The sequence below is a fragment of the Zea mays genome, chromosome 8 (genome assembly GCF_902167145.1).
Source record: "Zea mays cultivar B73 chromosome 8, Zm-B73-REFERENCE-NAM-5.0, whole genome shotgun sequence".
Lineage (NCBI taxonomy): Eukaryota > Viridiplantae > Streptophyta > Magnoliopsida > Poales > Poaceae > Zea > Zea mays.
The window spans coordinates 19,667,443-19,693,469 of NC_050103.1; the positions used below are offsets into that span (position 1 = coordinate 19,667,443).

General features: G+C 45.1%; 1 pseudogene; it reads left to right on the plus strand.

Annotated features, from left to right (window-relative positions):
* Positions 1–416: 416 nt before the first annotated feature.
* On the plus strand, positions 417–24,759 carry LOC109941707 (uncharacterized protein At5g49945-like; annotated as a pseudogene).
* The last annotated feature ends 1,268 nt before the right edge of the window (positions 24,760–26,027 follow it).

Here is a 26,027-nt window from a genome sequence, read left to right on the forward strand (position 1 = left end):
AGCGTACGTCGATGCATGCTCCGTGACTCCGTGTAGCAGGAGCAGTGCTGTGGAGCCTGAACGAGGACGAGTGCGGCCCCACCTGTCCGTGTCCCTCTCAAGCTTACAACCAACCAACACATATCTGTCGGTCGTTTAGTAGTTACAGTGAACAGTTCCGCTAGAGGCTAGATAGAAATAGAATCCTGACTTCCTGACCACGAACAGGCATGGAAACCTCACCGCCGACGACCTGCGAACGCCGGCCCACCGCAGGTCGGGGTCAGGTCCGCACTCCGCTACGACGGCGACGCACCGCATCCGCATGCCTGGAACGCATCCCGAGGCAGAAGCAAGATGAGCGGACCCGGATCCGCGGCTGGATGCGTGGTGGACGGTTGGGTACCTGACGCTAGCCTAACACGGACACGGCGCACATGCATGTGCGCCTCGACATCGGGACGAGACGACGACGGCTGGAGCACGGCGGTTGGTGCTGTGGCCCCACGTACCGGCGACCCGTCGCCCGAAACCGGAACCGGAGGGACAAGGCGACAGGTTCGGCCTCGGTCAGTAGTAATAGGTTAGGCGACTGTCGTAGCGGCAGTAGCAGTACACAGGTAGGCAAAGCAATGCCGATGCATCCAACTAGCGATACGAACGGATATCCAGATATCCGATATTCGTATCAATTTTAATATAAACATATATATAATATATATTATATATATATATATATGTTTATATACTACTATATTAAAGCTGCAAGTGGTAGCATGTCTCCACCTAGTTCTGCCTCGAGCTAATCTGGACCGTCCATCTATATCCATTAAATCAGCACCGTCCGATCCGTGCGCCGCGCTTTCTCCCCATTTCCTTCGCCTCCTCTCCCGCTATTCAGTTTGAGCCGCAGGAATCTACCTAAGAAACAAACGCACCAAAAGATACACGACAGGCTTACATCTTCCTCTCCTCCCTATCAAAGATGGCGGATTTGAGCCGCCCTAGCGACGCCATCGCAATCGCTCGCCTGCCCGCCCGCCCGCTCGTCCGCTGCGCGTCAGCCTCGCCTCACCCCTGGGCAGCCGCGAAGGGCGCTAGAACACGACGACATCCACGCCAAACCCTAACCCCGCTACGCGTACGCCTCGGGACCCCACCCCGGAGCTCGACCTCTAGGACGAGGACGAGTTCAAGGGCATCCCCGTGCTAGAAGCGATCCCCTTCGACGACACCGCCGCGCCGGCCAAGGCCGACCAGTCGGATCCCTCCGCCGAGGCTCCTACCGAGACGATTCCGGCCACGAAGAGGAGCCCAGCTGAGCTCCTCCACGCATTCTCCGTCGAGATCGCGTGCGTCAGCTTCCTGATCTGCTTCGTGCTCAACTACTTTACGGGGAAGCGGCAAAACAAGAACATCGCGCTGGCCTGGGCCACCAAGTTCGCCACGAGGGACTCCATCTTCGACAAGAACTTCAGTCTTCTTGGCACAGGCGACGGCAAGGACACGCCACTCCTGCTCAAGGAAGGACAGGACGTGTTCAAATTCTACGCCAGTGGGAGACGCTTCTGCCAGGGCATGCTCGCCACCATGGAGATGCGGGCGCGACACGACCTGCTGTCAAGGTTCGTCGAGCTGGTCTTCCCTGGGAAGGACACCATTACGTTCGAGGTGGTAATGCACGAAGAGGCCATGGACCACGTGATTCTGGCCGTGGCCCGGAAGAAGGCAGCTAAGGAGCTGCAGAAAGAGGAAAGGTGAAAGTTGCCTAGAGGGAGAGTGAATAGGCGAAACCAGAAATTTATAAACTTAAGCACACACTTCAAGCCGGGGTTAACGTTAGAATTAAAGTCAAATCCGAAAGAGAGAAAAATCAAATCAACCAAGAAATTGTCACACCCGGTTTTAAAGGTAAACCGAATGCGAACCATGTACGTGCCAGGATCAGTAATTCACGTACACAACGATTACATAAATGACTCATCATAGCACAATGCTTCGAATTACAATAAAGAGTAAGTAATAATATTATAGACTAGAGCCATTTACATAATATAAATCAAAGTACACAGAATCGAAACGTAGCCAACGTAAACAACCCACCACAGGCAACTGACTGGGGGAGCTCGCTAGCCTAGTCCTCGAACTCGTCGACGTCCTGGAACTCCTGGAGATCCGCCTCGACGCCTTCTTTACCTGAGCATAGATTGCACCAAAGGCAACCTGGTGTTTTGTGAAAGCAAGGGTGAGTACACATCAACGTACTCAGCAAATGTCCTGTTTGGCTGAAGTGGACTAGCTTTATGTGGGGTTAGGGTCAAGCAGTTGCTTTTAGTTGATCAGGTAATTATTACTAGTAGAGAGCCAAGTTTTAACATTAACCCAAGTTGTTAACCCAAAAGTACCCTTTCCAAACGGAAAGAATACCACTTACCATTACCATAGTCATAACCAGAACCATCAGTCTCATTGCCACCTGTAAACCAGAGTATCTCTGATCAAGTACCACTAATCACTGGAGCTCCCTTGGCCGCTCATAACCGCGAGCACGGCTGATATATCAGTTTTCAAACACTCTGCAGAGGTTGTGCACTTTACCCACAAGCCGTGATTCCCTCTTGCCTCGGGCCGATCAAACCCTTAAACACTACCAAGGTGAATAGGCAGGGTTTCACTACGTAGCCTTTACAAAGATTCCCCGGGGCTGTAGCCGCCCGTTAGGTTTCCTAAATGTACCGCACTCCTCCCCAAGAGACAAATCAACCTTGGCAGAGCGAGCCGCATACACCGAGCCCATTGACGGCACAACGACTAAGCGAACTACACCCTAGATCCTCTAATTATTCAGCTAAGGGCGTCCCACTCCACCCTCATGGTTGCACTGTTTTCCCGGGCGGTCATCCATAGAACAGGTCCTTACGGAGAGGCACTCGAGAAACCGCTCGAGCCCCCTAAAGTATCACCAGTCCAACATCATAATCATAGAGACAACATCGTATCATAAGTGTTCACATCATGTTCATTGATTAAAGTAAAGCAATAACATGAATCTAACCATAGTAACCCAAAAAGGTAATCAAGGACAAGGTAAATAGAAAGCTAGTCAATCCCTAGGTTGTTCATGGTACGCGGGTTGATGAATTATAAAGTAAATGGGACATAATAGGTCAGAGGACACTTGCCTTCACCAAACAGATGCTCAGGATCTTCGGCCTTGTAAAACTCGAAGAGCTTGATCTCGGGACCAGTGGTTCACCAAGTGTTGATCATTGATTCCTCGAAGCTCAGGAACGAGTCGTGATTCTAATCGCAACGCGAGGCGAAGAAAAACAGACACAAGCAAACAAACATATACATATACATAAGAACATTACACCCACTAGTACAATTTGGCTCTATACAAGCGGTAGGATTTTTACATCACAGGCGGTTCGGTTAGAAAACCGCCTGTGATGTCCCAGGCGGTTTAGTACGCCTGTGATGTAATAGTATCACAAGCGGTTTTTGTTTAGGACCGCCTGTGATGCTCTATCCTTTTCACAAGCGGACCCTAAGACAAAACCGCCTGTGATTGTAAAAATATGAAAATACAATTTAAATATGAAAATAATTTTAATTTTTAACAGAAATATGCAAATACAATTTAAATGAATTAATATTTAATTTTTAACAATAATATGCAAATACAATTTAAATGAATTATAATAGCACACATAGATAACTAGAGAGATTTTAAATTAATTGGCAACCACAATTCATAGTCGATCATACATGATAACAAATACAATTTGATTCATACAATTTTTCATGAACTACCATTTTTCCGCATGTATGGCTTTAAGTTCTTATCAATTTTCTTTTCCACACGCTTGATTCTCTCTGGACCGTTAAAGACGAACATCTCTTCATACTTATTGTATTCCTCATCTTGGTCTCCCACATTCTCAACTCCAACAATTTTTTGCTTTCCAGAAATAACTACATGCATCTTCTCATCTGCTGGATCGAGTACATAGAACACTTGTGCAACACATTCGGCGAGAACCCACGGGTCATCTTTATATCCTACTTTCTTTAAGTCTACCAGTGTGAGTCCGTAGTTATCCACTATCACCCCCACGGGATGTTGTACCCATTGGCACTTAAACAAGGGTATTTTCATGCTTGGGCCATAATCAAGTTCTCATATTTCCTCTATGAATCCAAAATATGTGGTCTTCTGTCCATGTAGGTCAAAAGCATCGATACGAACACCGCTATTTTGTGCAACACTTTTCATGTCTTTTGATTTAGTGTAGAATGTGTACCCATTGATGTCATATGCTTGCCATGATGTCACAAAACACGATGGCCCAGAAGCCAAATTCTTCATTGTTTTCTCATCCGAAGAGTCTCCGAATGGGATGTTTTTGTCCATTAACCATTCGCTGAAACGATGTTTGTGCTCCCTCATGATCCAGTCCTCTGTGCGGTTCTGATTTTCTTTACGAAGCTCATTCAGGTGTTCCTCTATGTAAGGCTCGGCTATCGTGAGATGTTGTAGTACACTACCATGAGCACAATGTACTAGCTTGTAATCCTCAACGCGAAAAGTTTTCTTGCCCATTCTCCCTCTCCCACATAGTTTACCCTCATGTTTAGGTACAGGCACACCTATCATTGTTCCGTCACTGATGTAATCTATACAGCTCTCAATCACTTCTTCTGTAGTGTATCCCTCCATGATTGAACCCTCTGGGTGAGCGCGATTTCGCACATAACCTTTTAATACTCCCAGGTATCGCTCCAACTGAAACATATGATGTAAATATAGTGGCCCTAATATTTTTATCTGATCCACGAGATGTATGATCAGGTGTACTTGCATATCAAAAAATGATGGAGGAAAACACATTTCAAGCTTGCACATAGTCTCGATGATGTATGCCTTTAGATAGTCCAAGTCTTCTAAAGCTATTACTTTTTGTGAAACCGCATTGAAAAAGTAACACAAGCGTGTGATGACAACTTTGACATGCTCTGTTCGAGGGCTCTTACCGCAATTGGGAGGAACACCGTCATCATCACATGGCAGTCATGAGAGTTGTAGCCAAATAGAGACAAGTCCTTCATCCTGACTAGTCTGCTGATATTGGATGAGAAACCTGTGGGCACTTTGACCCCACGCAAACATTTGCAAATCTTTGTTCTCTCCTCAACTGACAAGTTGTAGCTAGCTGGGGGGAGGTAAGGCTTCCCTTTGCCACTATCCACTGGATGAAGTTCCGGTCTGATTTGAAGATCTACTAGATCATTGCGTGATTTAAGTCCGTCTTTTGTCTTACTCGGCATGCCCAGCAAGGTTCCAATGATGCTGTCAAAAACATTTTTTGTTACATGCATCAAATCAATGTTGTGACAAATTTCCATATCCTTCCAGTATGGGAGGTACTTGAAAAATATTGATTGCTTCTTGAAAGTTGTGTAAGTTGAAGGGTCAGTTCTCTTTCTCTTTTCTCCTTTGTTTTTCCCTTTCTGAATACAACATGAATGTTCTTTACAATTTCAAAAACAAGTTTCCCACTATAAGGCTTTGGTGCACCTTCACTTTCCAGTTGATTTTTAAATTCCTCTTTCATCTTTCGGTACTTATGCTGCTTCATCAAGAACCGTCTGTGTCCCATGAACACCAACTTCTTGGATGATTTAAGGTACATGGAAGCAGTTCCATCGACGCAAACTACACAACCATTCTTTCCTTTAGTCTTTTGCCCTGATAGTGTGGCGCCACCGGGAGAATCATGGATGGTAACAAATATAATTGCTCTTAAGTTGAAATACTCACGGCAATACTCATCCCATATTCTAACTCCTTCATTCCAGAGCTTTGTCATATCTTCCATAAGAGGTTCTAGGAACACATCAATATCAACACCAGCTGATTTCGGACCTTGAATAAGAATAGTCAACATAATATACTTTCTTTTGTGACACAACCATGATGGAAGGTTGTACATCGTTAAAGTCACGGGCCAGGTGCTATGTACACTTCTTTTTTCACCAAATGGATTCATTCCGTCTGTACCCAAAGCAAATCTTACATTTCTGGTTTCTTTGGCAAACTTAGGATACATAAGATCGAAATTTTTCCATTGTGATGCATCAGCAGGGTGTCGAATCTGTTTGTTATTCTGCTTGCGGTTTTCAGCATGCCAACGCATAAGCTCAGCCCCCCTAGGGTTTGAGAACAAACGTTTTAAGCGATCAATTACTGGAAGATACCACATCACCAAAGCTGGGTTCTTTGACTTCTTTTTCCCATCCATGTCATCAAAAGTGTCATCGTCACTTTCAGGTCCAATAGTGGATTTCTTGTTTTTATTTTTCTTCTGGAATTTTTTTACACAGTCTTGATTGTAGCTCTTCTTGTATCGACTGACATTGCAAACTGGGCATCTTGATGCGTTCTCAAAATCGCCACGATACAGAATACAATGGTTCGGACATGCATGAATTTTTTGCACACCCAGAGCTATGGGAGATATAATCTTCTTCGCTTTATAAGTGCTTGTTGGTAGTTTGTTGGGTTTTGGTAGTAATTGAGACAGAAAATTCAAAAGATCTGTGAAGCTAGTATCAGACCATCCGGCGCTAGCCTTCAACTTCAGAAGTTCTAGAACTGTACGCAGTGTAGTAAACTCTTTGTCACAACCCTTTGATTCATCATATAAAGGTTCTTTTGAGGCACTTTCCAGTCCCTCCATTTTAGATAGCCCTTTCTGCGATCCCACAGAACTTAACATTTCTGGTTCCATATGGCGCAACATCTCTTCACAATCAAATTCTTCAAATTCTTGATTAGCATCCACATTATCCACTTTACCATCAACTTTAAGATCTAAAATTCTGACAACTCTCTCGTCATTACCAGGCACTTCACACGGATCCAACTCACCATGTTCTGACCATATCGTGTAATTGTTTTTAAACCCTCTTTTTAGCAGATGTGATTGGATTACTCCTATATCTCTCCAAGCTATCTTATTATCACAATCGATGCACGGACATAATATCTCCTTGCTCTTTCGCAAATTCGCGTGCTTGTTGGCCGCTTCAATAAAGCTTCTCAAATTTCGAATGTACGACGGATGTGGTCTTGGCACATTGTACATCCAACCTCAGTCCATTACCTATCCCTATATTGATTAACGTCAATATCGAGATGTAACATGAAAAAATAAATGTTCATGAAAGTGAAACAAGATCATATCGAGATGTACCTAGTACATGAGACAAAATTTTTTAAAATATCTCTAATTAATTGAATTTAATCCCTAAATCATGAACGAATTAATGTGCATGAAAATGAAACAAGATTGCAGCAATATAGGTACCTTGAGGTGAGACAACTCTTCAAAAAAAATCTTTAAATTAGATCAACTACAAGTCCAAATCTTGGAATTCCTGAGTTTTTCTTCAATTCCGGTCTATATTACAAAATTGAGGCAAAAAATCGTATCAAAATGAGAAAGAAAACAAACGGAGATCATATATATGCATAAACTCTTGAAATCAAGCCCGAAAATCAAAAACAAAACCTTCTTCCCGTAGATCAAAAAAATCCGCCGCCGCTACAGTAGTGTGTAGCCTAGCGGCGTCGGGCTCCGGAAGTTAGGGTTCCTGCGCTGGAACCGAGCCTTTTATACTACATACACATCACAGGCGGATTTTAAGAAAAACCGCTTGTGATGTATAACATCACAAGCGGTTTTCTATTTCGACCGCCTGTGATGTTTATCACAGGCGGTCGAAATAGAAAACCGCTTGTGATGTTATACATCACAAGCGGTTGTTCTAAAAATCCGCCTGTGATGTGTTTACTATATAAAAGCCTCGGTACGGTGGCTTAGGGTTTAGTTTTCGCCCGGAGCTAATACTACGCCGCCAGGCTGCTGCGCCGCCGTTCCCGTCCCCGTCTCTGAGCCGTGAGCGCCCGCCACGCCGTCGCCGAGCCCGAGCCCAAGCGCCACCGTCTCCGAGCTGGGCGCCCGTCCCCGTCCCCGAGCGCCACCGTCTCCGAGGCCAAGCGCCGCCGTCCCCGTCCCCGAGCCCGAGCGCCGAGCCTGCCGCCGTGCCCATCTCCGAGTGCGCCACCGTCCCCGTCCCCGTCCCCGAGCCCAAGCGCCACCGTCTCCAAGGCCAAGCGCCGCCGTCTCCATCCTCGAGCCCGAGCGCCGCCGAGCCCGAGCGCCGAGTGCGCCGCCGTGCCCATCTCCGAGCCCTCGGTGCACTCCTTGATCATGCCTTAATTACTTGTTAAAAATTCATGCCTTGATTACTTGTTTTTGCTAGTCATGCCTTAATTATTGTTAATCTTATATTGTTAATGTTGGTCATTATGCTTATATTGTTGGTGTTTTCACTTACATATTTTGTTAAGGTCACCATTTTTGCTTTAGTAGCTTGTATCCCTTGTGATTAAATGTTGGTAATTATGCTTATGAAGAATTTTGTCATGGATAGTTGATGCAACTACTAGGACCCCTTCTTGGTAGAAAATCTCCATAGTGATTGGGGAAACAAGTCTATTTTTAGTGCTTATGGCCACATACATCATGGAAGTACATAGCCATGGCAATGTTATTATCTCCCTATGTTATAAGACTTGTTCTTATCTCCCTTCTTAGTTTTTTGACTACCTATCTTTGCTTCCCAACCCTATGTTATAAGACTTGTTCTTATCTCCCATCTTTGACTTGTTCATAGCCATGACAATGTTATTTGGACCCCTCTTTTTGCCCTATAAGCCACATCCTTGTTTTCCCTCTGATCCCTGCCTTTGTTGCGATCTCAATGTTGATTGTGAGACTTGGCCATTTTCAGTTTTAGAGATGGAAAAAGAGCCACTTGACATGGTTGAGAGCTCAGTTCGAGTCATCGAGACACATGTTGACATCATTCGCAGTCTAGTGACTGATGGGGTTGTGGATACTAGTGAACCGGAATCAGTGTACACACTTAAGACCACTTTGTTTCAAATTGGAGATGTATGCGACATGCTTGAGAAGTGTGCTCTGTCCATCAAAAAGTATGCTGACTCCAAGAGGGCTAAAATTATTCAAGATGAAGCCCTGCAATATGCTGAAGATGATGAAGCTGCAGATGATTTGGAGGAACTCCCAAGCCCAGATCTCCTTACTCAAGCCGACATATTGGAAAAATATTTTGGAATTGAGTATGATAGCGACCAGTCAAGGGGTTGTTGATGTTTAGTCCTAAACAACACGATATGAGTATCGTAGGTTTCACTCTTAGAGATAATGTATTTTGTATGAACCTCTTAGAGAGTGTCAAGTCAATGAACTATCTTCGAGTACTATTGGGAAGTGTATCTCTTTGATGTATTTTTTTTTCTAGTGATATCGATGGTGCCGAGTAGCACCAAATTTGGACTTGTGTCCATATCTATAGATGCTAGTAGTTGAGCACTAGCGCCTACAATCTTGACTACCTCATCCCTATTCTCTATTTGGGACTTATATGGAGAATGGCATCGGCGGAATGCCTGAATCGGCAGACCCCAAGAAGAGATTAAGTCCTGTAGTCTACCACCTCCCGTTATTTGTGGGCTTCACCGATGGCTGGAAACATTTGGTGATAGCAAACGACCTTCGGGTTGAAGACGTCTGCGAGCTTGTTAAGGGGCCAGACGATGGTGAGCCGGTGTACTATGTCCGGATGTGTGGTCACAAAATTTAAAGCTGCCCCGGCTGCATGTGTGTGCTTCTCTTCTCTTAGGTGGGGTGCTAAGTGATCTTAGTAGCCGACATAAGAGAAGAGAAGCGCACAGATGAAGCCGGGGCGGCTTTAAATTTTGTGACCACACATCCGGACAGAGTACACCGGCTCACCATCGTCTGGCCCTTAACAAGCTCGCAGACGTCCCCAGCCCGAAGGTCGTTTGATGTCACCAAATGTTTCCCGCCCTCGGTGAAGCCCACAAATAACGGGAGGTGGTAGACCACAGGGCTTAATCTCTTCTTGGGGTCCTACAGGGCTTAATCTCTTCTTGGGGTCCTTCAGCATGGCTGTGATGTTATAATGCTGAAGGACCCCAAGAAGAGATTAAGCCCTGTAGTCTACCACCTCCCGTTATTTGTGGGCTTCACCGATGGCTGGAAACATTTGGTGATAGCAAACGACCTTCGGGCTGAAGACGTCTGCGAGCTTGTTAAGAGGCCAGACGATGTTGAGCCGGTGTACTATGTCCGGATGTGTGGTCACAAAATTAAAAGCTGCCCCGGCTGCATGTGTGTGCTTCTCTTCTCTTAGGTGGGGTGCTAAGTGATCTTAGTAGCCGACATAAGAGAAGAGAAGCGCACAGATGAAGCCGGGGCGGCTTTAAATTTTGTGACCACACATCCGGACAGAGTACACCGGCTCACCATCGTCTGGCCCCTTAACAAGCTCGCAGATGTCCCCAGCCCGAAGGTCGTTTGATGTCAACAAATGTTTCCCGCCCTCGGTGAAGCCCACAAATAACGAGAGGTGGTAGACTATAGGGCATAATCTCTTCTTGGGGTTCTTCAGCATTATAACATCACAGCCATGCCTTCTCTGTCTAACTGCATTGGAAAGTGCCTTTTCTCCAAGTTCCCTTATTGATGGAACCAGTATATCAGACTAACAGTATATCCCTTTATCGATGGAACCAGCTTGAATGGCAGACAACGAGCAGCCTAGTATGGATGTGGTCTGCACCGGTGCGTCTAACAAAGTTGATGAAGACGCGACCAAACTTGAATGGCAGACAACGAGCAGCTCCAGTGAAGGGAGCGGGGAGGATAGTTCTAGTGACGACAATCCTTGTACTCCTATACCTCCAAGGAAGAAAAAAACATCAGATGAGCTTGATGCCGACTATATTCCCAACGATGAAGAGGTAAATAGAAATATGTCGACTATATTGTAAAATAATGTTCATATATGAAAGGCCATTAATTTTTTCACTATATAGATTTCAAATGAAGAGAAGAAAGAGGATGCATCTTCTACACGAAACACGGAGGATGCTCCGATGCCTGAATCATCCGTTTCACATAAGCGGAAACGAGGGCGACGAGGTCCAAATCAGATGAAAGAAGGTGCAGTTATGTATGTAACAAAACTAAATGCAGAGGGGTTTCCTGAAGAACCACTTGACGTGGTTACAAAGTTTCGAAATTCCTGCGGGGCTACTGTTAGAGATATAGTGCCAATCACACTTCAAAAATGGAAGGATTTAGATGAAGACACCCGCAACAAGCTATGGGCTAAGTTGTCTGAGTCATTCAAGTTCCCAAAAGGCACAGAGGATGCAGTAAGGAAGTCGATGCTCTCTGCTATGGCCAAGATGTTTCGTGGGTGGAAGGCCGAGATGAATAGGGACTTTGTTAAGAAGAATAAGGTTCCTCCGCCCAAGAAAATGGGGAAAATCACTCAAGCTCAGTGGGAGGAATTTGTTCGTCAGAAGACCGAACTGAAGGCCAAAGAACTGGGCGAAACTAATTCTCAGAGAGCGAAGATGAACAAACACCCCCATCGCCTGGGGTCAAGCGGATATCACCATAAAGTTGTGCAGTGGAACAAGATTATCGAGGAAGCTATTACTAACGGCACTTTGGACCCAATATTAAAAGATATCGATGAGAGAGCTATTCGTTGGATCTTAGGTCGAGCAGGTTTGAGTGAGGACGACAAACTTGTGCATCCAGAATTGGTAGGCGAAGTTTCGTCAAAAATTCAAGAATATGCAGATAAGAGAAAAAAAGGAGAATTTAAGCCTCGGAGGGAGAATGACATACTAACTGCAGCCCTAGGCAATCCTGAACACACTGGACGGGCTCGGGGAATCTCTTCTAAGATTTCCTGGAGAGAGGCGTTTCCAGAGTATGCGTCGTCATATAGGAAACACGAGAAGTCGAAAAGGACCCTTGAAGAGACTATTGATGAAAGGGTACAAAAGGCTATTAATGACGTGATGAACAAAATGAAGAAAACAGAATGCATATCATTTGAACTCAAGCCAAGCCACATGAGTCCACCTATAGTCCCTAGCAGCGTTGGATCTGTGCAAGACTTGACCAAGTACCCTGTAGACAATATTGTTGAGGACAAGCCTTGCTTTCTTCATATTCCAATCAATCGATCTGGGACAAAAACAAAGCAAGCTGCTACTGGTTTGGTAAAACCAGGACTTGTTAACTACAAGGACAATCCTGTCCCGCCACACTATGCTGTGGTCCAAGTTCTAGAAATCACAGACAATGGTTGTGAAGATTGGGAGATAGATTTTCCAGTTGAGGGGATCATAACTTTGCATGAGGCAATTAACGAGTTGGTCCTTTGGCATCGACGCGACATCAAGTTTGGTGATGAGCCGAATTCAACACCAATGCAACAAAAAGCTAGTTCGATCATTCCACACCCCATGGTGCAGGAAGATATGACACCAACCTCCAAAAAAATCGTTGAAACAATCATATCGCCTCTTGCGAAGGAACTCGACGAGGGGGACGTAGACAAAATTGTTCCTCAGAATGTCGACGTCAACATCAAAAAGGAACCAAAGGTTGGCACCAATGTTGAAGGGCCAACTATTTCAAAGAAGATTCATAAGCGAATCGCCACAGACGATGTCAAGAAACCGTCAGAATCAGTGGCACGCTACCTGCATAAATTCCAGAGAGTTATGACTAATCAATCAAAAGCAGTATCAGCATCTCATGGAGTAGGCACACGGCCGGCCCAAATAGACAATTTCGAAGTATGGGAAGAAGATGGAATGATTCATACTCGAGAATCATTATGTCTTAAAACCAATATCTCGGTATACAAGAAGGAGGATGTTCCTCCTAAATTTGTGAATGGGAGGCCGTTCTTAACGACGGTGCAACTTTCTAAGTTGTCGACTCCAGAGATTAGAATGCATGAGTGGTACATGGTGGCTAGCAACAAATACAAACTCGAGGAATTCACATTTGTTGTGCCAGAAGATGCATTTTGGAGCAATGATCATATAAATCCTGTGCGGCATTTATTTTTTGACGATCTCTGGTCGTTGTACCACCGACAAAGGATGGAAACCAACTACTTAACCCTCTTCTGCTTGTAAGTACCTCTAAACTTTCATATTTGTTAGTTTTGTACACGCACACATAAACGAGAGTCTAACGATTAACACTATTACACGTAGGATGCAATACATGGATGATAAGAAGAAACAACTTAAGACAGGGTTTCTTGACCCGTTGATGATATCCCAAGCTCGCTACAAAGTAGTTGCTCGGAGGCAAGGAGAAGAATACAAAGACTTGGACGATGCTGAATTTGAGAAAGCCGTCAAACAGAATCAGAGAAAGAAAATGAAGGTAATGGCGGCATACATTGGACGAGCCATGTATAATCATGTACAACATGGCAAGGACTTAATAATAGCTCCGCACCACTTTAAGTAAGTTATCAACATGGTTTAATTTTGAACTATAAATTATGGCAATCGTGATATTAACATGTGTTTTCGTCTATGTCTATATAGTGACCACTACATTTGTATCATGATCTGGCCAAAGGATGGTAAAGTCGTGGTCTTCGACTCACTGAGAATGGAAAAGGCTACGTATAATGACTTCTTGAAGATTTTAGAGAAGTATGATTATTATTGCACACTTGTACTTATTACAACTTAACAAATGTATTCTTAATCTCACAATGCTATTCTTATATGCAGTGCATACCGTTTTTATTGGAAAGATCTTGGCGGCGAACATCCAGAGGACAAGCCTAATTTGTCAATATCATTATTTCCATATGGTGACAAACAACCTCCGGGTACTGTCCTGTGCGGTTATTATGTATGCGAATGGTGTCGTGTCACCTTCCATTACATGGTCAATCGTGAGGATGTAAGTTCGCTATCATTGTCTATATTGCAATTTTTATGTTATATTGTTGCTCATCACATTACTCTTAGCACCGATTGCTTTTTGCTTTCATTGCAGGTTCCTAAATCTAAGATCAATGCTGAATGGTTAGAAAGAGATATGGTTTCCACCGGCGTGGCTAAGGTTGTAAGAGACTTGCTTTACTTTATGCGCCGTGAAGTTCTTCATCAACAAGGGCTATTCTACAATGTAAATGGAAATTTGCAAAAATTCCCAGAACTAAGTTTGTACACAATATCACACAGTGTTTAGGTCTTTAGTTAGGAACTTTAGATGTTTAGTTGTCTATGGAACTTTGAGATGTTGAGTTGTTATGCAACTTGATGTGTATAAATCTGTGTATGATGGAACTTGATATATATGTGGATGAATCTGTGTATGGAACCTGCTATAGAACTTGTTTGAATCTTTGTATGATGAATCTGTGTTTGAATCTGTTATTAATTCTGTTTCTGTATATGAATCTGGAAAATATATATGAATCTGCTTCTGTATATGAATCTGGGAAATACAGGCGGCTTATAATTAAAACCGCCTGTGATGTGTGACTATCACAGGCGGTTCTTTTAAACCGGACCGCCTGTGATGTGTGACTATCACAGGCGGTTCTTTTAAACTGGACCGCCTGTGATGTGTGACTATCACAGGCGGTTTTTGATTGACCGCCTGTGATGTTGTTTTACATCACAGGCGGTGCACCACAAGCGGTTCCTGGAACCGCCTGTGTAGAGGCTAACCGGACCGCCTGTATAGAGGATACCTGTAGTAGTGACCATACAATATAAAATGTTATAAAAACAAGCAATATAAAATAGATAGCGCTTCTACGGTTATGCGAGGAAAAGAACCGCGATAGTCGAAGCTAGGGTCGAGAAGTTATAACATTTACGCTATAAAGTATTAGTTAGAACATTTAATTCGACGCAATCACATTAATTGACATCAAATGTAGATTAAAACTACTATATAGTTATGACTAACTTACTAGTTTAATAGTAGATGGTTAAATAGTTAATTAATTGTCATGAGTGATTATAAGCAAACAGCTTAATCTCACGCGCGAATAATATGCGATACGCGTGAACGTCGAGCGACAATGTGTGCGGAGAGCACGCGCGACACTCGCGAACGACACACAGATACACACGACTTAGAGTGCGAACGACGCATGGCCCAGCACGACACCACGTGCGGAACAGTACACACGAATCCATGCGCGCGACATCGCGCGAATGACATGTAAATCAGCACGCGCGAAGCGCGGGAACCACTAAATAATTGCCGTGCTTATACTAAACAAGTATTGATTCATGAACGTTTGAATTGATGTAATCATATTAATGGGTATTTATAAAAGGACAAGTTAAAGCTACACTTAAATTAGAATGTCATTTCATTAACCATTAGATAAACAAACAATACGCTGGTTAGACAAAATACTTATTATTAACGTGCATTTGATATGATTACGAAGTTATCACAATTAAAACAGGATCAGATGTATCTGCTATGCACACATGTTGAATACGTACTAGTTCACAGTTCAAAACGATGAGATCTCATGCGGCCACAACCACCTCACTCACGAATAGGATGATTGCTTCTTCTTCTCGTTCTCCACTGCGCACATGAGGACCAACACGACAGAAGGAGTTCGGCGAAGGTGGTCTTTCGGTCGATCACGACGGTTGGGTGCCGACCAGGGCCCGCTGGGAGCACACCGCGACGGGCTAGGGAGCCGAGGGGCCGGACGCTCGGGCACGCGGGACAGGCGCGCAGGGTAGGGCTCGGCAGCGGGCTGGGAGCCAGGCCGTGCGCGTTGCGCTCACTGGCCGCGAGCCACCACGCCGGCCGCGCATTGCGCCGGCCCTCTTGGCCGCACCGCAGGGGGGCGCCGAGCTGGCCGCGCCAGGCCGCCGAGCAGGTGCCGCGCCGAAGCCGCGCCCGCGCAGGGGCCACACGCTCGCGTCGGAGCCGCGCCCGCGCTGGAGCCGCGCCCGCGCCACCCGCGTCAGGCTGTCGGGGCCACCGGGGCCGCCGGGGCGAGCCCTTGTCGCGGCTGCGGCTGGGGGAGGGAGGGCGAGGGCGAGCGGCGTCGAGGGAGAGAGAGAGGGATGTGCGCGGGATCGGAGAGGGAGAGAAGGAGGTAGGGGAAAGGGGGTGGGGCTGACGAGCGGGCCCCACCAGGGGGTGGCGGCGGCGACTGGGGGAGGGCGCGGCCTAGGGTTAAGGGGGTGGGGCTGCTGCGCGCGGGATGGGCCAGGTGGGCCGCGCGGGGGAGGGGCGAGCTGGGCCGCCGGCTGGGCCGTGCGGGGGAGGGGGGCGGCTGGGCCGCCGAGCCAGCCGGCCCAAGGGGAAAGGGGGAAGGAGGGGGGGCTGCTGGGCCTGCCAAAGAGCCGGCCCAAGAGAGAAGGGGGGCTCCTTTCTATTTTCCATTTTCTTTATCTTTTGTTCTTTCCTATTTTCTTCACGATGTTAAATTGAATTCCTTATTAAACCCATGCTCCACAAAATCACTCATCAAACAAAGTGAAAGTATACGCCAGCATGATGCGACAATCAAAGCACTCATAGGGTTTTAATTTACTAGGCTTACACGTAGATATAATACAAAATAATTCCCCACTATTTAGGGAAAAGAAAAGAAAGATCAAGGAAAAGAGAGGGTAACACCTGAATTTGGTGGATATTGGAAAAGAAATTTTATACCCCCAAATTCAGGGTGTTACAAATCTAACCCCCTTTAACAGAATCTCGCCCTCGAGATTCAAGAAGAGGCTAGCAAGAAAATGAGATTGGTTCATTGGTTGATCATGACGTTCTTGAGTTGGCTTTCACTCTGCAACCTTAACTTGCGGACTTGTTGCTTTGACTTTCAGATGCTTGAGACCAATTGATGCAGTTCTTGAGGATCTCCTGGACCTGTGGGTTAGGACCCACACATGCTTCCGCCGCGCCACTCCGATCTTGTTGGTTGATGTTGATCGCATTGTCTTCATTGGGGTTAGCGGCTAACCCCCTTTAACAGGAGCATTGATATGCACTTGGTGAAGATGCTGCCGACTCAGGTCTTGACTGATTTGGAGGAGTTGGAGGTTGCCAAATGGACCGGTGCAAGTGGAAAGAATAGCGAGAAAAGGTAAGTATAGACGGTTGAGAGAGAGCAGGGGAGAACCCAACGACTTAACTCTATGGCACTCACCTAGTAAACAGATGCCATTGTGGACCAAGGGCCACACCACATCAACATTCATCACAAAGAAGCAAATCAGTCATCGCACAAAGACAAACAGCACCAGCACACAACAACAAACATTTTGTTTCTACACGTTAATGTTAACTAGATGGTGGTATTTCCTTACAAATGGGAGACTACTATAAGGCCATCGAAAGACAAAGGGAGCGATAAAACATGCAGGATAGGGGCATGAGAATAGTAAAGTATGGAGCTAAAGCAATGATTGTAACCGACAAGGGAGAGAATGCAGCCAAGGTCAGGATAGGTAAAACACCATTGTTAAATTGAGATGTAAAAGTTGATATTTCAAAAGGTAGGCATAAGATAACATCATGAAAAGATCCAGCGATTACAAAGGTAAGTGAGGTGAAAGGCAAAAGCACACCAAAAGATAGAGTTAGGACAAGACTTGCAACGCGACAGAGGAAAAAGGGAATGAACAAGAGCGGGATAGGCAAGACATCACTCTTGAAATGAAATGGGAGAGGAGGCTTTAAAATGCAGGTGCAAGATAAGCATCATGGTAAAGATCAAGGGATGACAAGGGTTAAGGTGATAACATACAAACACAACCAAGGATGTATTTTAGACAAAAACTTGTGAGGCATCAAAGAAGGGGAAGCAATCAATGGTGAAGTAGGTGAGGCATTATCCTCAAACAGCGATGAAAAAGAGCAGGCTTTAAAGGGTAGGTTCAAAGTAAGAATGGGGGCAATGGCATAGATATCACAAGGGTTTTAAATGTAATAATGAACAAGGATGTAGGAGATGAGGTAAATAGGCATAAGACAAAGGATATTAGTACCATAAAGGATGGAGTTAAGACGGTACCTGCAAATGGAAAAGGAGAGTGTGCGTCCAAGGGCAAGATATGTCAATTGCCACTCTCAAATTGAGGTGGAAGGGAGGAGATTTTTGAAGAGAAGGAATAAGGATAAGTATCAAGGCAAGATCGATGGATGACCAGGTAATGGTGATAGCAAATAAAGACACAGCACAAGATGGAATTAAGACAAAACTTGTAAGGCGACAAGGAGGAAAAAGAAATCAAGGGAGAGATAGGTAACTTGCAGCTCTCAAACTGGGTTGAAAGAAAGGGGAGGCTTTTAAAAGACAAGTTCAAGGTGAGCATTCAGGTAGAGGACGTAAATATCGCAAGGGCCAAAGGCGATAACAAACAAGGGTGTGAGAGAAAAGATAAGGGCATAGAAGAGCAAGTGGTACAAATACAATAAAGAATGGAGTTAAGTCTAGGCCTACACGCGGTAAAGAAGAGGATATAGCCAAGGGTGAGATAAGTAAACCATAGCTCTCGAATTGAGACAGAAAAGAGGGGATTTCAACAAGCAGACCTAAGATAAGTATCAAGGCAAGATCTATAGATTACCAAGGTAAGGATGATATCAAACAAAAGCTCAACAAAGTATGAAGCTAAGGTAAGACAAGACTTGCAAAGCGATAAAGGGAAAGGAAATGAACAAGAGCGGGATAGGGAAAACAACACTCTTGGATTGAAATGGAATAAGTGAGGCTAAGAAAAATAGGTAAACATCATGGTAAATATGGAGAGAGGTCAAGGGTCAAAGGTGATAATAGGCAAGGATATAAAGGAAGAGGTAAATGTGCATAAAAAAACCAGGAATCTAGGTACAATCAAGGATAGAAATAAGATAAGTCTTGCAAGAGGTAAAGTATAGGATATAACCACGGGTGAGATAAGTAAGAGACCACGCTTGAACTAAGGTGGGAGATTGGAGGTTTTAGATAACGAACATAGCGTACTCACCAAGGTAAGGTGGAGAGATGAGAAGGGTAAAGACAATAAGAAGCAAAAGCACAACAAAAGATGAGGTTACAAACTCGCGAGCCAAAGAGGAGGATACGACCAAGAGAAAGAAGATATGAGACGGAAGAGGGGCGATTTTAAAGGGCAGGTATGAGACAAACATCAATGTAGGATATAGAGGTGTTAAGGGTGCATGTGATAATAATTAAAAAGCATAACAAAGGATATAGTTAAGTCAAGACTCGTGAAACGACAAAGTGGAGAAAACAATCAAGAGTAAGATCGGTAAGGTTCCAGCAGAAGGGTTGAAGTAAAGATTCATTACCGAGTGGAGTTACAAGGAAACAACGAAATTACTACAGGTGTGCAAAATAAAATGATCACTCATGGATCATTAGGAAACAAGGGTGGTCAAGGGCATGTTAACTAAAATATTTCAAACAGATATTGGGACATAAAGGTAAGCATATATAAAACAAGAGTATGCGAGATTCCAATGGTACGAGCATACCAAGACCAAGAAAGTACAAATTGCCAAAAAGATGGCGACTTATCAATAGAATAGGAAAGGGTTTCAAAAGATAGTAAGATCATGGACATATAAACTAAAATGTTTAAATAGGCAGTAAAAATTTAGAGGCAAGTATTTGAAACAAGAGAATTGAAGAATTCAGGGATATGAGTATGTCAATACCGAAGGACTAGAGTTTGCCAAATGGTACAATTTAATGATGAAAGAGGAAAGAATCCCAAAATACAAGAAGGTTATGGTCAGGGGGCATCTACAAAGATGTCGCAAGCACAAGAGTGAGATCAGTTCTAATGGATTGAGAGAAGTATAGACCATACTAGAATAAAATACTTTTGGCAAGGGGGCATATAGGAGCACAACATAGAATTAGTCGAGGTGACTAATATTTTGAAGCAGCATCAAGGATGGGGTGAAGTAAAAGTCAATAAGTCTTTAAAACGGCCAATGATACTCTAGGTCAGCGGTCCTACAGTCAGCACGGCTTTGATACCATTTATGTCACACCCGGTTTTAAAGGTAAACCGAATGCGAACCATGTACGTGCCAGGATCAGTAATTCACGTACACAGCGATTACATAAATGACTCATCATAGCACAATGCTTCGAATTACAATAAAGAGTAAGTAATAATATTACAGACTAGAGCCATTTACATAATATAAATCAAAGTACACAGAATCGAAACGTAGCCAACGTAAACAACCCACCACAGGCAGCTGACTGGGGGAGCTCGCTAGCCTAGTCCTCGAACTCGTCAACGTCCTGGAACTCCTGGAGATCCGCCTCGACGCCTTCTTTACCTGAGCATAGATTGCACCAAAGGCAACCTGGTGTTTTGTGAAAGCAAGGGTGAGTACACATCAACGTACTCAGCAAATGTCCTGTTTGGCTGAAGTGGACTAGCTTTATGTGGGGTTAGGGTCAAGCAGTTGCTTTTAGTTGATCAGGTAATTATTACTAGTAGAGAGCCAAGTTTTAACATTAACCCAAGTTGTTAACCCAAAAGTACCCTTTCCAAACGGAAAGAATACCACTTACCATTACCATAGTCATAACCAGAACCATCAGTCTCATTGCCACCTGTAAACCAAAGTATCTCTGATCAAGTACCACTAATCACTGGAGCTCCCTTGGCCGCTCATAACCACGAGCACGACTGATATATCAGTTTTCAAACACTCTGCAGAGGTTGTGCACTTTACCCACAAGCCGTGATTCCCTCTTGCCTCGGGCCAATCAAACCCTTAAACACTACCAAGGTGAATAGGCAGGGTTTCACTACGTAGCCTTTACAAAGATTCCCCGGGGCTGTAGCCGCCCGTTAGGTGTCCTAAATGTACCGCACTCCTCCCCAAGGGACAAATCAACCTTGGCAGAGCGAGCCGCATACACCGAGCCCCATTGACGGCACAACGGCTAAGCGAACTACACCCCAGATCCTCTAATTATTCAGCTAAGGGCGTCCCACTCCACCCTCATGGTTGCACTGTTTTCCCGGGCGGTCATCCATAGAACAGGTCCTTACGGAGAGGCACTCGAGAAACCGCTCGAGCCCCATAAAGTATCACCAGTCCAACATCATAATCATAGAGACAACATCGTATCATAAGTGTTCACATCATGTTCATTGATTAAAGTAAAGCAATAGCATGAATCTAACCATAGTAACCCAAAAAGGTAATCAAGGACAAGGTAAATAGAAAGCTAGTCAATCCCTAGGTTGTTCATGGTATGCGGGTTGATGAATTATAAAGTAAATGGGACATAATAGGTCAGAGGACACTTGCCTTCACCAAACAGATGCTCAGGATCTTCGGCCTTGTAGAACTCGAAGAGCTTGATCTCGGGACCAGTGGTTCACCAAGTGTTGATCATTGATTCCTCGAAGCTCAGGAACGAGTCGTGATTCTAATCGCAACGCGAGGCGAAGACAAACAGACACAAGCAAACAAACATATACATATACATAAGAACATTACACCATACAATATAAAATGTTATAAAAACGAGCAATATAAAATAGATAGCGCTTCTACGGTTATGCGAGGAAAAGAACCGCGATAGTCGAAGCTAGGGTCGAGAAGTTATAACATTTACGCTACAAAGTATTAGTTAGAACATTTAATTCGACGCAATCACATTAATTGACATCAAATGTAGATTAAAACTACTATATAGTTATGACTAACTTACTAGTTTAATAGTAGATGGTTAAATAGTTAATTAATTGTCATGAGTGATTATAAGCAAACGGCTTAATCTCACGCACGAATAATATGCGATACGCGTGAACATCGAGCGACAACGTGTGCGGAGAGCACGTGCGACACTCACGAACGACACACAGATACACACGACTTAGAGTGCGAACGACGCATGGCCCAGCACGACACCACGTGCGGAACAGTACACGCGAATCCATACGCGCCACATCGCGCGAATGACATGTAAATCAGCATGCGCGAAGCGCGGGAACCACTAAATAACTGTCGTGCTTATACTAAACAAGTATTGATTCATGAACGTTTGAATTGATGTAATCATATTAATGGGTATTTATAAAAGGACAAGTTAAAGCTACACTTAAATTAGAATGTCATTTCATTAACCATTAGATAAACAAACAATACGCTGGTTAGACAAAATACTTATTATTAACGTGCATTTGATATGATTACGAATTTATCACAATTAAAACAGGATCAGATGTATCTGCTATGCACACATGTTGAATACGTACTAGTTCACAGTTCAAAACGATGAGATCTCATGCGGCCACAACCACCTCACTCACGAATAGGATGATTGCTTCTTCTTCTCGTTCTCCACTGCGCACATGAGGACCAACACGACAGAAGGAGTTCGGCGAAGGTGGTCTTTCGGTCGATCACGACGGTTGGGTGCCGACTAGGGCCCGCTGGGAGCACACCGCGACAGGCTAGGGAGCCGGGGGCCGGACGCTCGGGCACGCGGGACAGGCACGCAGGGGAGGGCTCGGCAGCGGGCTGGGAGCTAGGCCGTGCGCGTTGCGCTCACTGGCCGCGAGCCACCACGTCGGCAGCGCACTGCGCCGGCCCTCTTGGCCGCACCGCAGGGGGGCGCCGAGCTGGCCGCGCTGGGCCACCGAGCCGGTGCCGCGCCTAAGCCGCGCCCGCGCAGGGCCGCGCGCCCGCACCGGAGCCGCGCCCGCGCCACTCGCGTCGGGCCGTCGGGGCCACCGGGGCCGAGCCCTTGTCGCGGCTGCGGCTGGGGAAGGGAGGGCGAGGGCGAGCGGCGTCGAGGGAGAGAGAGAGGGATGTGCGCGTGATCGGAGAGGGAGAGAAGGAGGTAGGGGAAAGGGGTGGGGCTGACGAGCGGGCCCCACCAGGGGGTGGCGGCGGCGGCTGGGGGAGGGTGCGGCCTAGGGTTAAGGGGGTGGGGCTGCTGCGCGCAGGATGGGCCAGGTGGGCCGCGCGGGGGAGGGGCGAGCTGGGCCGCCGGCTGGGCCGTGCGGGGGAGGGGGCGGCTGGGCCGCCGAGCCAGCCGGCCCAAGGGGAAAGGGGGAAGGAGGGGGGCTGCTGGGCCTGCCAAAGAGCCGGCCCAAGAGAGAAGGGGGGCTCCTTTCTATTTTCCATTTTCTTTATCTTTTGTTCTTTCCTATTTTCTTCACGATGTTAAATTGAATTCCTTATTAAACCCATGCTCCACAAAATCACTCATCAAACAAAGTGAAAGTATACGCCAGCATGATGCGACAATCAAAGCACTCATAGGGTTTTAATTTACTAGGCTTACACGTAGATATAATACAAAATAATTCCCCACTATTTAGGGAAAAGAAAAGAAAGATCAAGGAAAAGAGAGGGTAACACCTGAATTTGGTGGATATTGGAAAAGAAATTTTATACCCCCAAATTCAGGGTGTTACAGAAATAAAGGCGAGTGACACGATGATTTGTTTTACCGAGGTTCGGTTCCAAAGAACCTAGTCCCCGTTGAGGAGGTCACAAAGATCGGATCTATTTCAACCCTTTCCCTCTCTCAAACGGTCACTTAGACCGAGTGAGCCTTCTTCTTAATCTCACGGGTCACTTAGACCCCGCAAGGAACACCACACAATTGGTGTCTCTTGCCTTGCTTACAAAGCACTTGAGAGTAAGAATTGAAAAGAAAAAGGCCAAGCCAAGCAAACAAGAGCAACAAAGAACACAAGAGATCCTCTCACAAGTCCTAATGCACTAGAGTTGATTTGGAGACTTTGAGTGGATCGATTGCTTTGATTGTGTTTTGGAGTGGAGTCTTTTGCTCTTGTATTGAATGCAATATTCAGAATGCTTGGATGGATATGAATGAGGTGGTTGGGGGTATTTATAGCCTTCAACCACTTCCATAGCCGTTGGGGAGGCTGTTGGCGATGGGCGCTCCGGACAGTCCAGTGCGCCACCGGACAGGTACTGTGCGCTGTCTGGTGCGCAGCCACTTCATCCAACCGTTAGGGTTCAGAGTGAAGTCAACCATTGGAGCTTTGTCCTCTTGCTGCACCGGACAGTCCGGTGCCACATCGGACAGTTCGGTGCCTTGTGACTTCACGGCTCTGACTTCTGCTGTGCACTGTGCTACACTGTTCCTGCTGTTAGAGTCGACCGTTGCGCGCTGGATAGTCGTTGCCCGCTGGCTCACCGGACAGTCCGGTGGCACACCAGACAGTCCGGTGAATTATAGCGGAGCGTGCCTGCGTTTTGCCGAGAGTGGCTGGTTTGATGTTGTACGGTCCTGGTGCACCGGACAGTCCGGTGCCCCATTCCACATCACACTCAAGTCCTTATGCCCCGATTAAATTGTGTCCCCAACTTGATTCTTCTATTGGTTTGTGTTGAACCTTATGCACCTGTAATACATGAATTCTATACAAACTAGTTAGTCCATGTGTTTGTGTTGATCATTAATCACCAAAATTAATTATAGGAAATGGTTAACCTGATTTCCCTTTCAAAAGGGATATGCAAAGGTTTGCCAACGTTCTCACTTCGGCGCCTGCTAGGAGGAAGTGGGTGTCAGATGAGCTTGCTGTGGTGGCTGAGTCGAAGAAGGTTGCTGGGGATATGATCACTGAGGCTGTGCTTGATCAGGTGAGAGTTAACTACATAATTTTAGTTTTATGGATTCACTTAAGTAAATGCTTCATTTGGATAAGGTTGTTAACTTAGATACTTACATTGCTGCTGCTTCAATGTTTAATGAATTCGCTAAAAATATATTCAGGAGGAGAACTGTGTGATTTGAGATAGCCTCACATTTTTTGAACATTATACTGTTAAATGGTGACATTGGAGAAGTTATGCTTGTATTGAAAGTAAAGTTTACAATCTTGAATTGCAAACTGAGCTCAACTTGTTGCTTTAATGGGAAGCTTATCAACAGTAATTCCTACAGTCCTTGGTGTAAGCTATGCTGTTATTGTTTTTTGTAAGTAGAATTTTGTTTATAATAGGTGATGGCATATCATGAAGTGATGAAAGGATATCCTTTTAAAATTATGGAATTCAATAATTGCAGAAGTGCAATAGCAGGTTGGTAGATTTTATCTATCTTTTATTGAATTTGGAACATGTCATGTTTTTCTTCTCCCCTAAATTTGTTTGTTCTTAGAGATTTTATTTTGTCTTTGATATGTTCTTGCATTGCCACCTTTTGGGCATTGATGAAAGCCTGGTTTGAACAAGGAAAAGAATGTACTTGGACATTTGTTGTTACTTCCAGAATCAAGTTCACTCATGCTATCGATTTTCAATGATTGAAGTAGCTGCTGTCTTTTATTGATTGAGGTAGCTTCAGTTTCTTATATCTATACTACTATATTAAGGCTGCAAGGGGGTAGCCTGCATCCACCTGGTTATGCCTCGAGCCAATCTGGACCATCCATCTATATCCATCAAATCAGCACCGTCCGGTTCGTGCGTTGCGCCTCCTTGAAAGTCACCTAGAGGGGGGTGGATAGGCGGAAAATGAAATTTACAACTTTAAACACACTACAAGCCGGGGTTAGCGTTAGAATAGAAACCGAGTCCAAGAGAGAGGGGAAAACAAATCAACCAAGAAAGTGAAGCGGATGACACGGTGATTTGTTTTACTGAGGTTCGGTTCCAAAGAACCTAGTCCCCGTTGAGGTGGTCACAAAGACCGGGTCTCTTTCAACCTTTTCCTTCTCTCAAATGGTCACCTAGACCGAGTGAGGCTTCTTCCTTAATCTCACGGGTCACTTAGACCCCGCAAGGATCACCATACAATTGGTGTCTCTTTCCCTGCTTACAAAGCACTTGAGAGTAAGAAGTGAGAAATAAAAGAAAGCCAAGCCAAGCAAACAAGAGCAACAAGGAACACAAATAATCCTCTCACAAGTCCTAACGCGCTAGAGTTGAATTTGAGACTTGGAGTGGATCGATCACTTGAATTGTGTCTTTGGAGTGAAGTGTATTGCTCTTGTATTGAATGCACTGTTATAAATGCTTGGATGGTTGGAGTGGTGGTGGTTGGGGGTATTTATAGCCCTC